Here is a 17,276-nt window from a genome sequence, read left to right as displayed (position 1 = left end):
TCTAACTCTCAGGTCCTGTGAGTTTCAGCTCTCATTTGGGATAAATGTCTATGCCAGTCCATCAGATAGGACACATCTGGTTGTTCAGGAGAGAGTGGTAATACCTTGATCTCAAGGAAAGTTGGTCCTCTCTCCAGCCCCAGGGGCTGAATCGTTGATAGTCTAAATCAGTCACAGTTATCTAATTGTCCTTTGTCAGTAGCTGGTCTAGAGGTGGCCATGTGACTCAGGATTAATGTCGGAGATGTGAGTAGGAAGAGGCTGGATATGGATGCTGGAAAAGCTTTTGTCTTCTCAGTAAAAAAGGAATGCCAGAATCATGTGGCATAACTCTTTCTTCCTTTGCTTTGCCCTTCTCTGGCATTCCGACATGATGGCTGGTGATGCAGCAGCCATGTTGTGACCATAACGTGACAAACACCAGAAGAAATTTGTGTGCTAGGAACAGAGGGTGCAAAGGAGAAAGAGCAAGGTCCTTCTGTGTTTGAGCTTTCATACCAACCCTAGACCAAACACCTCTTGTACTTGAGAAAAATGATACGCTGGTACTTGAAATCACAGTGCACTACGTATAAATTTACTTACAACCAAAATCTCTAAGTGAAAAGTTACATAGTATAAATACAGATGTCAGGAGCCAGCCCCAATGATCAGAGTAGGAGTCTCAGCTCTTTAACAGGAAGATATTCAAAAGTGTCTGGGAAAGCCACCCTGGAGCCTTGAGACCTCACCACGGCTGCAGAGCACAGAGAGGGAAATCCTCTTTGTGCCAGTACACACCTGTCCTAGATAGAGTTAATCAAGTCGTGTTAACTAATTGTACTAATTTTATTAATCCCATGTTACCTGTCAGATATTTTCCCCAGTGCTGTGGACTGACTAGAGAGGGTGGGGAAGATGCTGGCTCTCGTTTCCCTACAGGGAGAAAAGGCAATAAACAAAAATAAATGAAGTGAATCATTTGAGATAATGAGAAGTTCTGTATGAAACAGGAAAGGAGTATTGCAGTGGGGGGAGTTGTGGGAGGGGTGTGTGTGGCCTGAGACTGTGATATTTGATGTGAGAGTTGAGTTGTGGAAGGGAGCCAGCTGTGTAGACGAGACCCAGGCTTCTTGAGGAAGAGGAACAGGCCCCTGGGTGGGAATGAGCGTGACCTGCTAGAGACAGTGAATCATTACCAGGTGTCCACGGTGAGGGGATGCAGGAGGCCGCCCATGCTCATCGCATCATAACTGTTCCGGCCACTCGGCCCATGGCTTGTGAGGCATCTCCAGGCTGCTGACGGGGCTTCCTGTCACAGGTGGCTTTCCTATCCTCTGCTGCAGGCTCTGAGAGCCCAGGGAATGGGGCGGCTGGGGAGGGTCTGCATAATAGACCGGGGTCAGGGTGACTGACCCCCTTTCCTAACGAGAATGGACCCGTCATGCTCAGCTACCACACTGAGGCTCCCCAGGGGCCTGGCCTCCTTGGGAAATGGCATCAAGCACATTCTGGAAGGACTGGCAGAGAGTTGAGCAGGCACACAGCTGTTTCAGCACCACGCCCCAGTCACCAGCTGGAGTTACAGTCACCACACTTGACCTTTTTCCCTGTGGAAAGGCCAATGCAGTGAGGCAGGAAGCCTGGCAGGGCCCCCCCACTGTGACTCCAGCCTGTCATGACTGGTCATAGCTGACATCATTTTCAAGTGATACTTATCAGTGAGGCAGTCACATGAAGTCATGAGGCTAGAAGCTCCCTCAGAGTCCTCCTGCCCTGCATTCCCTTATGTATCGGCATTGCCCAGAACAAAAGTATGAGATGCCTCCTCCCCAACTTCTAGCAGGTTGCCAGCTGAACCAGATATTCATCTAGTTCCAGGAGAGATTCCAATTCTCTTTTCTCTAATACTTGAACTCGGGGGCAGTTAGAACCGTGGTAATTAGATCCTTGGGGGTCTAGAGACAAAGCTGTTAGATATCCTCTGGGGTCCTATGTCATTAATAGGCCCCCAGAAATGTAATGAGTGTTCACCCTAGGAAGGCAAGCTGGCCCAAACTACCATTTAGAAACCCTGGTTCAATCACAAAATATCAAAATGTAGAAGAGACTCTGGGGACTAATACCCCTCCTCTTAAGATTGGGAAAAGGGGGGGGGAGATGACCTGACCAAGGCTAATATTCACACTACAGAGAAAGGCTCTTTGAGGGGCACCTGGATGACTCAGTTGGTGAAGCGTCTGCCTTCAGCTCAGGTCATGATCCTGAGGTCCTGGGAATGAGTCCCGCATCAGGCTCCCTGCTCATGGGGAGTCTGCTTCTCTCTCCTCCTGCCCACATATTCTCACTCTTTTTCCCTCTCCCTCTCAAATAAATAAAATCCTAAAAAAAAAAAAAAAGAAGGACAAAAGCTCTTTGAGATCCACATAGATCTTTCTCAGATGTTCACAGCATTTTGTTGTAATGTGCTGCCTTGACATCCAAAAAGAAAAAAAAAAAACCCACATGTCACTGATGTGTATAAAGCTCTTTGCTCCTCTGTCTGGTTTGACCATTCTATGTAATGGGCATTCATTTTTTCCCATTTTACAGACAAGGAAAGTGAAGGAAATGAATCCATTTAGTAAGTAGCAGAAGTGAACTCAAGCTTAGGCATTCTTTTTTTCTTGTTTTGTTTTGTTTTGTTTTTATAGCATTTCCAAATCCATCTCTGCTTTTGTCCTCTGGGGGTCTAGAGACAAAGCAGAAATTAGCCATAACTTAGGCAAGGTGGGATACACAGCATGTGTCCTCAGGTGCTAGAAGCAGGTGTTCTCAAGTGCTTAAAGCTCTAAGGAGAGGATTCTAAATTTAGTGAACCACCCTCACCTTGGCAGGTGAATACTTCCCTATTAGAGCCCCTGTATCTGAGGCAGGGGCCCCATGGATCCTAACGTAACTTAGTGCTGTCATCTACTTACTTTAAATGCCACTTTCCAGACACAGTGTGGCACATAAAAGCCCAGGCCATAAGAACCCGCTGGCTCTGTCCATAATCCTGGCTTTAGCACTTACTCCAGGTGACCTGAGACCTCTATCTCTTCACCTTGCGCTGTCTTAATGTTCTTACTTGTAAAATGGGGCTCCCAGTAGTACCTTCCTGGGAAGGTGGTTGAAGACTAGATGAGGTAACGCATTTAGAAGAGGAAGTGCTCAATAAATGTCAGTGGCTGCTCTGTTTGCTCTGCACACCACGGAAGGAATTCTTTCACAGATCTGAGTTTTCTCTGGCAGCTTGAAAAGAGTTGGTTCACAGTTCCTGACAACTGGTAGGCATCCCAGGGTGAGCAATATATAAAGATACACTCACGTACAGTTCACAGCTTGACTCTGGAGAGTGATGTGTTGCAGACCCTCTACTACAAGGGTATCTTCTCTGTGACTGTCTCTCCTCCACCAGCAGAAGGCCTTAGCTGGCCCACCTGAGAAGCTAAAGCTCATCTGGAAGTTATGTTTACAGAAAAAAGACAAGAGCCTCTTATGTAACTTGCAGAGCACGAAAGATCCAATGATAAAAACCACTGCCCTGAATTTTTCCAAGGAGCAATAAATCCCTGCTTACGATTCTCCGGTCCTTGGCAAGGCATCCTTTGTCTGGTTTTTGTAGACTAGGAAAAAAGTTAATGAACCCACTCCCATTAGGTTGTGTATTTGTGCTTAACGGCTATAAAAAGGCTACTATTTCAACTTACTCCTGTCATCTAAAATACGCCCCATGTTTGTTTTATGGTTTCTCAGAGATATTCTGACTTGAATTTGATCACTTCCTGTGATTTTGTGTATTCCCTCATGCAAAGCTGATTCTCCGTCTCCCCTGTCTCTTTTTTTGCTTATCCTTTTTTTTTGTTTAGATCATCTCTCTACTGACCTTTCAGTGGCTCAGCATTTTTTTTTTTTCAGTGCATGAGCAGGGCTGGAAAACAGAGCCAAGATACAAACTGTGAAACAACAGCTCAGCCTCACAGAGTGAGAGAGCTTTGTGCTATTTCTAGCCAGAGCAGATGTGGCCGGGGTGGGCTATGGGGAGTAATCTCTCTCAGGTAAAAATAAATTATTAAGATTAGGACCAAAATGATGCAAATCCTTCATTCACAAACAGATCATGAACTGGGAGCTATGTGGAAAGACAACTGGATTGGGAATCAGGGTCCTGCCCTGGGTTTCCTCCAGATTACCCTACCAATCAGCCATCTGGTCTCGGTGAGTACATGTGACTTACAGTACTTTTTTTTTTTTTTAAATCAACAACAAGAAGTAGGGATAATGCTTTAACAAAACTGAGTGCCACTACTGAGTTCCAGGCAACAATCCTAACATTTTAACCAGCTCATTTCAGACCTAGTTGAGTATTTGGTAGGTTCCTCCTTGATCCCATTTCCTTTTCCCCACCCCAGATATGAACAGTGTCCTGAATCTGCATACTTCTGTAGACACCAGCATCTCGCAACACTAGGTACTGGCATTCTGCATGTTTTAAAACTTTAAATAAATGGAAGCATACTTTATGTTCTGCAACTTGCTTCCCCCCTCTCCCCCCAAATTTGACATTAGATTTCAGCAACATAGCTCTGGTCCATTCGTTTTAACTGCTCTGTGGTATAATGTTTCGTGGACAGACCACCATTATGTTTATCTATCCTCCTGTTGATGCACAATGAGATTACTTATAATTTTTCAGTATTATAAATAATGTTCCGGTGAGTATGTTATATAGTCCTATACTAATGTACAAAAGTTTCTCTAAGATAGCCTTTTTTTCAAGATGTTTTGTCTACACACACAAAGATACACTTTACGCAGACCCTGAACACGTGTTACATTTGTGTGTGTGTACACATATATGTAGAATTAAAGTTTCTCAAAATAATACCCTAGGAAATAATACCCTATTTCCTTATTTTTTAAATGATTTTACTTATTTATTCATGAGAGACACAGAGAGAGGCAGAGACATAGCAAAGGGAGAAGCAGACTTCCTGCTCAGAGCCCGATGCAGGACTTGATCCCAGGACCCTGGGATCACGACCTGAGCCAAAGGCAGACATGAGCTACCCAGGGGCCCCAATACCCTTATTTTCTATTCAATTACAATCCAGTTTAGCCTGGTCTTTAAAAAATGTGCTGGTTACAATTTACTGAAATGATCCTCTGACCCATATCCACTAAGAATTGGATAAATACTGTCCTGAGACATGTGGAATTGTTGAGTTGTAGGTTATACCCAGTTTCAAGTTGAGTTTATTAAGTCTTTGCGGGTTACTTTTATGCAGTGAAATGGATATTTGCATTTAGCAAGCATTCTAGCTAAAGAAGGAGGCTTTCTAGATTCTAGAAGGAGGCTTTTCAGATCATTTCATGTGTCCTATGGCTGGAAAATGGAAGTTCTGTTTTAACTTTCTGGGCTTTTAATTTTTCATCTGTCACTACGTGCCAAAACAAAATAAAAATACTAGACTCTTCAGTATTTTGCAGACTGCTTTCTCTTCAGCCCCCAGGGCCTGGGGAGGACTTCAGGATCTGCCACAATGTGTGTCAGTTGGGAACAGAGGTTAGAGCAGGGAAGGGGACAAAATGAGTAGATGGACTCCTGGGCCTTTCCCCATAGTTCCTTCCAAAGGATTCCATGTTGGTATTTCTCCATTGTATTTCCATTAGATTTAATTGGGGGTGGGGGGGGGAAGGTACACAGCTTGAAAATATCCTTAAACTATGGCTTTAGATGCTCTCCAAGGCTCTTTCCATATCTAAACTTGAATTAAAATAACTTTGGAGTCTCTGGACCATTTAAACTAGCAGCCAGAACTAAAGAACGAGGCAGTTTAGGGTGTAGGGCTCTGGTAAGCCGTGTGGGCCCACTTAACGGGCAGCCTGGCCCTCCTGCCACCATGGGTGCTGATGTGGACACGATGGTCTCAGGCCTGAAGGGCAGTGAGCCCAGGGCACTCTGCAGCTGCAGGTGCCACCTTGGGGCCAGTCATTTCTCTTCTGTCATCTGGCCTTCATCTACCTGAGGCTGCTCTTTGAAATTATTCTCTCTTCATCCTGTTTGTTCATTCTGTGAATAAGGGCCTACTATACATTTTTCCAAGCCCCATTTCTGCCCCTCAGACTGTCCCACATGCTCACAATGAAGCTCATTTGTCCCGTGGGGCACACATCCAGTTAAACCATTATAGTCACAGAGATGAAATTTTATTACCAGTTTCAAGACACTATTCAGCCCGCAGGTTTATTTTTGTCTTTCCAAATATAGTAAGGTCATACAAAGAAGAAGAAGAAGGAAAAAAAAAAAGACTAGTAGTGAGTTGGTAGTAAAGTGACTTCAGGGTGGGCAGATGTTAATTGATGTAGAACCATGGATTCCTTCCTTACTAGGCTTGTTTTCTGTCTGGCTCTCCACACCTCCCAGGGCCTGGATGTCTGCCTCCTCTTGGATTGCAGCCCTTCCCTTCAATTGGTCATGCTTGCATTTCGTCTTCGTTAATCACTGTTTTCATCACATCACTCCCAGGCTCAGAAACCCTCCAGGGATCTTCATTTCCCCACCACGTGAAGTCCAATCGTGGCTGCCTGTTTTCGAGGCTTCCCCTAATCTGTTCTTACCTCTCCGCCTGTGTTTCCCTTGCCAGATGTGGTTCTGGTTTCTGTGGCTTAGAGATAATGGAATCGTTGGACACACATCACCACCCATTCCCACCCACCGCCGCCCTTGCCAAATTTGAAATCTGCATCATTTTTCTTAAGTACAGTTTAACCTCATTGCCTTAAAGAAAAGTACACATATCAGTAAGGGTTGCTTCCCTCGCCCAGTGGCCACGGCAGAGGGGTCGCCAGGCCCTCTGGGGACAGCAGGTGCAGGGGAACAATTTATCTCCCTCTGTCCCTTCATATCCTACAAGAAGATGAGGTAGAGAAAGGTTATTTGACTCACTAAAGTTGTTGGTGAAAAGCTCTGCCGGTTTGACACAAGAGGGAGAATGCGCACAACTTAGGAGACAAATATGAGAGATACTAAACTTCAAGACAGGAAGGGCTGGTTCAAACCCTTGGAGATAGGTCCCCCCTGTATAAGGCAAAACTCAGCAGGTCACTGAGCCCTGGAAAAGATGCTGTGGGGGCTGGTAAAGGAGACTCCAGAGAAGCTTACCTATTGGGGCGGGGTTATCACATCTGCAAATATAGTTTCTTTCCAACTTTTTATTTATTGTGTGTGTGTGTGTATGTGTTTAGTGGCCATGTCCTTTGTTTTTCTAGAATGATTTCTTTAAGTCCTCATTCTTCCACTTAGCAGCTAGATGATTGGGGGTAAGTTTCTTTATCCATAAAGTAGACGTAATAATGGTACATAGTATATGGGGTTGTTGTGAGGATGAATGAGCTAATGCGTCTAAAGAACACAGAACATGGCCCAAGACAAAGATATTAGCTATTATTCCTCTCATCGTAATTATTATAAGTACCTGTAAAGCTGCTCTTAATTTGAGCAGCTGCTGAAATTCCACCTTCTCTCAGAATACCATCAGGTCACTTCAGTTGAGCAAACGTTTACTGAGGGCTCAGGGCCTGCTGAGCACTGACAGGACAAATGTGGACCTTGCCGTTGGGTAGTTTACCTTCTAGTAGGGAAGGCAAACCTGTAAGTAGATTATTTCAGGTTTTTATTTTTATTTTTAGAGCTAGAGCATGCATGGGTGCGTGGGAGGGGCAGAGGGAGAGTATCTTAAAATCTTAAGCAGTCTCTACACCCAGCACTGAACCCCACTGCTGGGCTCCATCTCACAACCCTGAGATGAGCTGCGCCAAAATCAGGAGTTAGACGTTCAAACCGCCTGAGCCACCCAGGCACCCCAGATTCTTTCAGTTTGGACTGAGCAGTCTGATTAGTCCCTATTAGCCACATGTAGCTGCTGAGACTAAATTGAGATATTCTCTCTCTATAAAATACACATTGGATTTTTAAGACTTGGTTTGATAAGAGAACACAAAATCTCTAATAATGACCAGGGTAGTCTTGATTACCTATTGAAACCATAACACTCTGGGTATGCTGGGTTAAATAAAATACATAATACATTTTTTTTTTAAATTGAAGTATAGTTGACACACGATGTTGCATTGGTTTCAGGTGAGCAACACAATGATTCAATAAGTCTGTGTTACGCTGTGCTCACCACAAGTACAACTTCCCTCCGTCACCACAGGATGCTATCACAATACTATGACCATATTCCCTATGCTGTAGCTTATACCCTTGTGACATATTCATTCCATAACTGGAAGCCTGAACCTCCCACTCCCCTGCACCCATTTTGCCCATCCCCTCTGGCAACCAGTTAGTTCTATTTATAGGTCTATTTCTACTGTTTGTTTGTTCCTTTTTTGTAGGCACCATATTTAACTGCAATCATATGGTATTTGTCTTTCTCTGACTTATTTCACTTAATACCCTCGAGGACCATCCGTATTGTTGCTATATACACACACTACATTTTCTTTAGCCATTAATCTATCCATGGACACTTGGGTTGCTTCCCTATCGTGGCTATTGTAAATAATGCTGCAACAAACATAGAGGCACCTATATCTTTTCAAATTAGTCTTTTCTTTTTCTCTGGGTAAATACCTAACAGTGGAATTAATGGATCCTATGGTGTTTTTATTTTCAATTTTTTGAGGAACCTCTATACTGTTTTTCCACAGTGGCTGCACCAGTATAGATTCCCACCAGCAGTGCACGAGGGCTCCTTTTCTACCTATTCTCACCAACAGTTGCTCTTTCTTGCCTTTTTGATTCTAGCCATTATGACAGGTATAAGGTGATACTCCATTGTGGTTTTGATTTACACTTCCCTGATGATGAGTGATGTTGAGCATCATTTCATGCGTCTGTTGCCATCTGTATGTCTTCTATGGAGACATGCTTCTTCATATTCTCCATTTTCAATCAGATTATTTTTAGTGCCAAGTATATAAGTTCTCTTTATATTTTGGATATTAACCCTTATCAGGTATATCATTTGCGAATACCACTGCAAAAATTTCTGTTTTGTTGGTTTCCTTTGCTGTGCACAATAATTTTATTTTGGTATAGTCCCAGTAGTTTATTTTTGTTTTTGTTTCCCTTGCCTTAGCACATCTTTCTAGTATGTCTCCTAAGACCAATGTCAAAAAGATGACTGCCTATGTTTTCTTCTAGGACTTTCATGGTCTCAAGTCTCACATTTAGGTCTTTAATTGATTTTGAGGTTTGTGTTTTGTTACTGTTTTGTATGTCATAAGAAAATGGTCCAGTTTTCCCAGCACCATTTATTGAAGAGACGGTGTTTTCCTTGTTGTATATTCTTGCCTCCATTATTATATATTAATTGACCCTATAATTGTGGGTTTATTTCTGGGCTCTTTATTCTATTCCATTGATCGACATGTCTGTTTTTGTGCTAGTTCCATACTGTTTTGATACTAGAGGTCTAGTATATCTTTAAATCTGGCAGTGTGGCACCTCTAGGTTTGTTCTTTCTCAAGACTGCTTTGGCTATTTGGTATCTTTTGTGGTTCCATACAAATCTCAGTATTATTTGTTCTGGTTCTGTGAAAAATGCTGTTGGTATTTTGATAGGGCCTTTTCTGAATTTGTGTATTGCTTTGGGTCATATGGACATTTTAACAAGATTCGTTCTTCCAAACTATGAGCATGGAATATCTTTCCACTTGTTTGTGTCACCTTCAGTTTTTTTTCATTAATGTTTTATAATTTTCAGAGCATAGATCTTTCACCTCCTTATTCTTACATATTTTATCTTTGTGTTGCAATTGTAAATGGAGTTGTTTACCTATATTCATTCTGTGCTACTTCCTTGTTAGTGTACAGAAATGCAACTGATATCTAGGTGTTTGTATCCTGCAACCTTATAGAATTCTTTGAATAGTTTTTAGTAGCATCTTTAGGCTTTTCTATGTATAATGTCATGTCATTTACAAATGGTGACTGTTTAACTTCTTCCTTACCAAAAAAATAATTAAAATTAATTTCATCTGTTTTCATTTTTAAAAACTGTACTACCAGAAAATTTAAATTAGTGTGGCTCCTGTTGTATTTCTATTGGACAGCACTGGTCTCGGGTGATACAGGGTGCTGTGAGAACCCAAACGGGCCGCATGTGATGCAACCTGGAGGGAAGGAGTGCTCTCTGGAGGAGCAGATGCATCCTGAGCTGAGTCTTAAAGGTTGAGCAGAGATAGTGCAGGTAAGGACACATCTTGAAATATATTCTAGGTGGAGGTAACAAGGAAAGCCAGAGAAAGTGTGGTGTTGAGGAGGAGCCCTGGAAACAGTTGGTTGTTCTCCAGCCTAACTTATTATGAGTTGGACTGGAAGATGATGAAGCTGACCAAGAGGTGAGGCTTGGTATGCCACCATTTAACAACCAGTAGTAATTAAATTCCCTGGTTCTTGTCTTATACATAAGGTCTGATTATGTTTCCACTCTTTGTTTGAAGTTTTAGACTATCAGCTGTTGAAAGTTGGAAGTTTATGTCTCTACAAGAGTAGGACTATCCTGGAAGATAGGACTAATGCAGGCACATGTGCTGCTTGGATGGGAGAATGCTGTTTTCCCTTCTACACATAGTCCTACAGAATTGACAGCATCCTAAAATTGCTCTCCAGAGTATGGGCCTAATGAATGAGAATCTAGAGGAAAGTGAGAGTTTTCATACATTCTCATTCACTGGGCCAACAGAGAGTAGACATGACACCCATTTATCTACCACTGACCTTCAATGGGACTACTTCTTACCCCCGAATTCCCACCAATAAGGAAAATAGTTGACCTCTGAACAACCCAGGTTTGAACTTCACCAGTCCACTTATATGCAGATGTTTTTTTTATAGTACTATAAATGTATTTGCTTTTAAGATTTTCTTAACATTTTCTCTAGCTCACTTTAAGAATACAGTATATAATACAGATAACATACAAAATACGCATTTGCTGTTTATCAGTAAGGCTTCCAGTCAACAGACTATCCATGGAGTTTTGAGGGAGTCAGAAGTTGCACATGGATTTTCAACTGTGGAGAGTTAGTGCCCTTGACCTCTGCATTGTTCAGTGGCCAACTGTATAATCATTTATCAGATGGTAATAATTTGGAAGCTCATTATATCCATTCTATCCTAAATCATCCTCAGGCCTCCTGCCTTTAGTAACTAATTATTAAATGGATATTTAGGAGGTCATGCAAGGTAAAGAGGAGTAGCAAAAGGAGATTGTGAAAAGCTAAGTGGAGAAACTTGAGAGTGAGAAGATATCTTAAAGGTCTGCTTCTCACTCTTTAGTGTACATGTTCTAATTCATTACATCTAGGGGTGGGAGCAACAATCTGTACTTTTATTAAGCTTCCAGGTGATATCAGTGCTGCTGGTCCATGGGTCTCACTTTGAGTTACAAGGTCTTCAGAGTCCCTTTAGTACAGTTCTTTATCATGGCTGGAATCTACACTGCAACAGTCCTGATGAGTCATTAGAAGCCTCCGAGGGAAGACCTATAAGCGTGCTTCACCTCCTCCTTCTTTGTGGAGCAAGTCTAATTGTTGGAATAGTTTTTCTAGTGCCTAGATGCTATCTGGGAAATTTCTGTGCATTGGTCCTTGTTCTATTTTTGGAACCCCTGAGATAATGAACCTGATCTCTCTGTCTTGTGACAGCCATTGGAAATTTGAAGAGCATTTTTATATTTCCCTTAATTCTTCAATAGATTAAATCTCATCTCCTTTAGCTGTTAATCATAGGACCTTCTGGATTGTCCCAGGAATCTGTTCTTTAAGTGTACTTCTGATTGAGCACAACATTCCAAGCTTTGTCTGAATATCAGAGAGTAAAATGAGCCTATTTCTTATTTGGCTGTTGATTCTCTACTTCCAGGGTCCTCAGTCATCTTGGCATGTTGACTACTCTTTGGGGGTCACTGCTTCTAAGTCCCTCTTAGTGGACTGAGCTAGAGAAATGTATGTATGCTTATGTGTACATTTATGTCTGATCTTCTGATTTGTCCATCCATCCATCCATCCATCTATTGAAACCCTGAGTTTATATACTTTTACTCCAGTTCAACATAGGTTCAGCATAGGTTTATTCTAGTTTTCTCCCTTTCCATGTTTATAACTCCCTTCTCTAGGAGTAAAAAAATCTGCCTTCTATTATCTTTAATATAGTTACCTGTGTGATCAAACCCTTGAGTAAAATCAATCTTTGGTTCACCACCTCTGCCCTCTCCCCATGCATGCTATGTTCACACCATATGCTCACTTCTTTTGGGACCTAGCTAATAGCTTTTGGAATAAACTATTTGCAAAAGGATGAGAAGGGGGATAGAAAGCGAAGGAGGAGAAAGTTGGTTCTCTCTTTTGACTTCTAATTTAGTGAATTATATGAACAGGTTTTCTAATTTTGATTCATCCTTGGATTTTCACATTGTGCCCTGCTTTGATTTGATTTTTCTACTCTTCCATTTAAGATTTCTTGGTAAGTTAATTTATTTTGCTGATCTGAAAAGGCCTTTGTAAAAAGGCTAGAAATTTTCTTAGACACTCCCTTTAATTCATCCTCTTTGAATTCTACAGGGGGAATACAAAGCTTTCTCCTGACTTGCATGGATTTCTCCAGAGCCTTTGCTTTTGGAAATGCTACCAGAATGATGGTTGTGTATTCAGTGGTGGAAATTATTGATAAATCCCAAAAGCAAGGAATCAGAGAATATCTGCTTTCCAGTGGTGATGTATGAATTTTACCAAAGCTACACCATTATTTATAGTACCCTAATGAGTATTTTTTTCATAGAAACAAAAGATTTCTAACATTTTCTGGAATTGCAAGAAAATAAAGGAAAGAAGAAAGAATTCAACTAGATGCCTGTGTGTTAGGCCAACATTGGAAGGGATCAGCCTTAAAGGATAATCAATACTGATACCACTATCCTTCATCTCCTCATATCCAGCCTGCCCCCAAAGATTTTCTTGGAACCCATGAGAAGGTTAATTGAAAAGATAAATCTGCTTTGGAAAGCATTTGCATTTTAAACAGAGATGGAATTTGGGGAAGTTCCATATAGACATTTATCATTCTACAAATCATAATTATTGTCAATGACCTGAAACCTGGAGCAGGTTATGATGGTTAAATAATGTCCGTAGTTTGGCTCTTTAGGAAAGCTCTTGTCCCCTACCTGATCGTTACCACATTGCCTTGGGTGTTTTAGGCCTGAAGTGCATATGTTGCGTATATTTATCTGAGTAGTTAATTTTGGAGGCAACCATTCTGCAGATATGATTTCCTTCCTCTGACAAGGTCTGGGTTGCTCTCCTTTTTATATTTCATTATTCACACTTTCTTCTCCATCTCCCACCAACCCTCCTACCATTTTTATTTAAAGAAGGTATTTATTATGTATGTAGATTTATCCAAAAAGGTCTACATATGCCACATGTGCGTGCATGCGCATATATACCCATAGTACATGTGGACTTCTGTATATGTTCCTTTTAATTTTTTTCTTGACTAGGTCACTCCTGAAAAAACATTTGAGTATTACAAAAGCTGGTAAGAGAGATGAGAAGGATGATACTTTTTGGTTATGAGGTTTGAATTCATTTTCACCATGATAAGTTGACTGCTGGCCAACTGTGTCTCTCTGTGAATTGAATACTTCAACTGTGTCACTGGCTCCGGTGACCTACAGAGAGAGTAGTTATCCAAATGAAATGCCTGAAAACAAAGAATAATTAGAAGCTGCATTTTAGAAGCATGCTCGTTCATAAAACTGGTAGGTCACATTCATTTCAGAAGTGCAACAGCTGGAATTTTCTCTGAGCCTGTGACACTCATTTGTTCAACAACCACTTGAGAAGCTTACATTTTCTGCACACTGTCCTAGATGCTGGAGAGGTATTAATAAGCAAAGAGAAATAGGGTCTCTGATGGTAAATTTAACAACTGGTTTTCCCAAAACAAAAGCTCTGATTCTTTGTATTTGCCAATGTCTGTGGTATAAATACTCCCATCATATCATTTCCAGCTACCCATATTCCTCATTGCCTGACACATAGAAAATGGTAACAACCATCATATTCATAGCTTGATCATAATTATCATCATTAGGCTTACTTTAACATGATAAAAAGAAACTAATGACCTAGAGGGGAAAAGTCTAAGATGTTTGGGTGGAGAAGGATTTGGATTTTGTATGAGTACCTCAGAAAGATGTAGGACATTCTGTTTCTTTTTTACTAAAAATCTGTAAAATGTGAATTTTTATGAATATGTATTTTATAACTTTTTAAGAGAGAATTTACAATGCCCAAGTGAATAAAGCATAGCTTTCACATTATGTTGGCCAAATAGTGACCAAATGCATAGAGGATACAAGGCAGTTGTTATGAGAGAATCCTATATCACAATATATGAATCATTACTAATTGATTGTTAAATTGTTTTCCTGGTGAAAAGTGACTTTAACTAGTGACAGAAGTATTCCAGCTGGTGTAGAACAAACGACTCCAAAACAGTAGCTTAAGATGATGACTGTGTTTATTTCGCTTATAGGTTTGCAATTTTGGTGGAACTTGGTGGGGACATTATATCCCTTGTATTTGGCATCAAGCACAGTGAAGAAGTAGAATTAGAAGCCTGTAGAATAGAATTATCTGAAGGGGCACTCCTGGGTTGGCAGTAGATTCTGGCTGTGGCTACAGTACCAACATGAGGCACCTCCATGTGGCTGCTTGTCTCCCAAAAGTGAAGGTCCCAAAAAAGGGCAAGGTTCAAGCTATAGCACCTCTTACACCCTAACCTTTGAAGTCACACAATATCTTTTCTCCATGTTCTCTTAGGGTGGTCACAAAACATCACCAGGACCAAGAAGGGGAGAGAAACTTAGAGTCTACCTCTCTTGGTGAGCAAGTTCTGCAAGAATGTATAGGACTGGAATATTAATGTGGCCATTTTTGGAAAAGACAATCTCTTCCAAGAAATTCTGTCCTTTTGGATGTTACCTGCACTACATATCTGCAGATAAAACATGGAAAATTAGCCAGATTGTCTCAGTTGCCCAGTTGAATGTAAGTATGCAACTTCACGTCAAAATAATACTTATGTGGGAAACCCAACAAATGTTAGAGCACAGCCATGCTTTTTTAAATTAATTTCCATGTGAACTGTCAAATATATCTTAACTTCATAGCAAATTGACTGATTACAGGGATGGTGGAAGTCTACCTTTGCTTGGTTGGACTCTGAGTTTGTATTCTGGTCTCTAAGCTTACTTCTCAAATGCAAAGATAGGGCACAGAAAGGAGATGCATGAATTCAAAGGAATTTCATATATTCCTCTTAATGCATATAGGTGTCCTTCTCATTACCTGCCAGCCACATGACATACAAGGCTATGTGGAACTTAATGTGGTGCTTGAGAGTCCAATGCATTCCTCCTATTATTTACTTATTAGAGTTTGATTCAGTTCATTCACTTGTATCCACAACATCCAATTGGTTCCCACTGGGGCATGCATAAATAGAACATTAACAGGTGACTAATCACCAGATATGTATGGATTACCCATAGAGTAGCACCTAGAGAATTGTCAGAAAATATCCAATTAATGCAGTCTACTAGATTGGAATCTCACTTTATGGTTAGCCCTAAGCCAGCTGTAAATTAGACATGCAAGGATTCTAATTTTTAAAGACACTATGACTGTAAATTTATATTTCTTTGAATATATCCAAGTTCTTCCCTCATTTAGGAAGATGAGGTCATTGTGTAACAGAGGTCTTAAAAACCAAGCCCTTTTGGCAATTGACATGGAAGACAAACAAAGTGATTCTTCGTTGTTAGATAAATCAAATAGAATTTTAACAAAGTGTGTTCCCCAAATATTCTCCTGTTCAGGTTGAAGACAACCACGAGACATTTGTTTTGTTTTGTTTTGTTTTAAAGATTTTATTTATTTATTTATGAGACACGCAGAGAGAGAGAGAGAGAGAGAGAGAGAGAGAGAGAGAGAGAGAAGCAGAGACACAGGCAGAGGGAAAAGCAGGCTCCATGCAGGGAGCCTGACAGGCGACTTGATCCCAGGTCTCCAGGATCACGCCCTAGGCTGAAGGCAGCGCTAAATCGCTGAGCCACCCGGACTGCCCCAAGACATTTGTTTTAAGACAATATTTTGCTTTTCAGAAATTTGTTGAAATTTTTAGCAGTCTTTTTTCTCCCATTGCCATATGCCAAAAGAGCAGAATGAGTGAACTGCCAGTATTGTCCCTGCTTCAATGGAGTCCAAATATTGTGTATCCAAATATTTCTGTTCCTTGATGTGTAGTTGTAAGCAACACTTTCTGATATTCCCAGCTCAGACAGTCAGCTTGGTGTTTCACTTAGAACTTTTATACAACTAATTCTTGGGAATCACTTCCCAAAGATGCTACTTCACAGGTCAATATTCTTTAAGAGTTCCCCTTATGATTCTGGGAATCAGCCCAGCCCTGGGAATGAATGATTGAACTAGAACATTTGGTAACTTCTGAAGTTCCTGTAAAGAAGTTTTGCTTTGATAGAAGTTGCTGTAGCTCAGGACAAAATGGTGTTATGATTCAATTTCTATCCTTGGTAAACATTTTACAGTAGAAACTCAGGTTTACACTAAACTTTTATATATTGACTCACTTTGTAGGAGAAGCTATAGGTTTGAAAAAGAAATAAGAAAAGGAATTCCAGTTCATAAATCTAATCATTTTCCTCTTGAGCTTTGGGTTTGGGCTGAAATTTTTTTATGTATATATGAGTGTTCTATATAATGATGATAATGATTATCATTATTTGCTAGATTATAATTGCTAAACAATTATAAACTAAAGTGGCAATTGTTGGATAGAGCCTCAAAGAATAAATAAAGCTTCCAGGGCACCTGGGTGACTCAGGCAGTTAGGTGTCTGCCTTCAGCTCAGGTCATAATCCCAAGGTCCTGAGATTGAGCCCCACATTGGGCTCCCTGCTGAGCGAGGACTCTGCTTCTTTCTCTGCCCCTCCCCTGGCTTGTGATCTCATTCATTCTGTCTCTCAAATAAATAAAATCTTTGTTTTTTTTTTTTTAAAAAAATAAGGTTTCCACAGCTAGAAGAGTAGATAAAAGATATTTCCAGGTAGAGGGAACATAATAAAGACACAAATGCTTGAAGTGGCATGGTACACTCAAGGATGGGTGAATAACTC

The 17,276-nt window shown here is 40.9% G+C and overlaps 1 long non-coding RNA gene across 3 annotated transcripts in view; it reads left to right on the top strand.

Annotated features, from left to right (window-relative positions):
* LOC121484525 overlaps nucleotides 1–17,276 on the top strand; it is a 63,574-nt gene that overhangs the window by 26,995 nt on the left and 19,303 nt on the right. For all 3 annotated transcript variants that reach the window (XR_005986060.1, XR_005986059.1, XR_005986058.1), the window contains exons 4-5: nucleotides 4,118–4,218; nucleotides 14,902–15,129. This is a non-coding gene — a long non-coding RNA (uncharacterized LOC121484525). The remainder of the gene's footprint in view (nucleotides 1–4,117; nucleotides 4,219–14,901; nucleotides 15,130–17,276) is intronic.

The sequence above is a fragment of the Vulpes lagopus genome, chromosome 2 (genome assembly GCF_018345385.1).
Source record: "Vulpes lagopus strain Blue_001 chromosome 2, ASM1834538v1, whole genome shotgun sequence".
Lineage (NCBI taxonomy): Eukaryota > Metazoa > Chordata > Mammalia > Carnivora > Canidae > Vulpes > Vulpes lagopus.
Note: the sequence above shows the minus strand (reverse complement) of the source record. Positions and strands in the feature narration are given on the sequence as shown.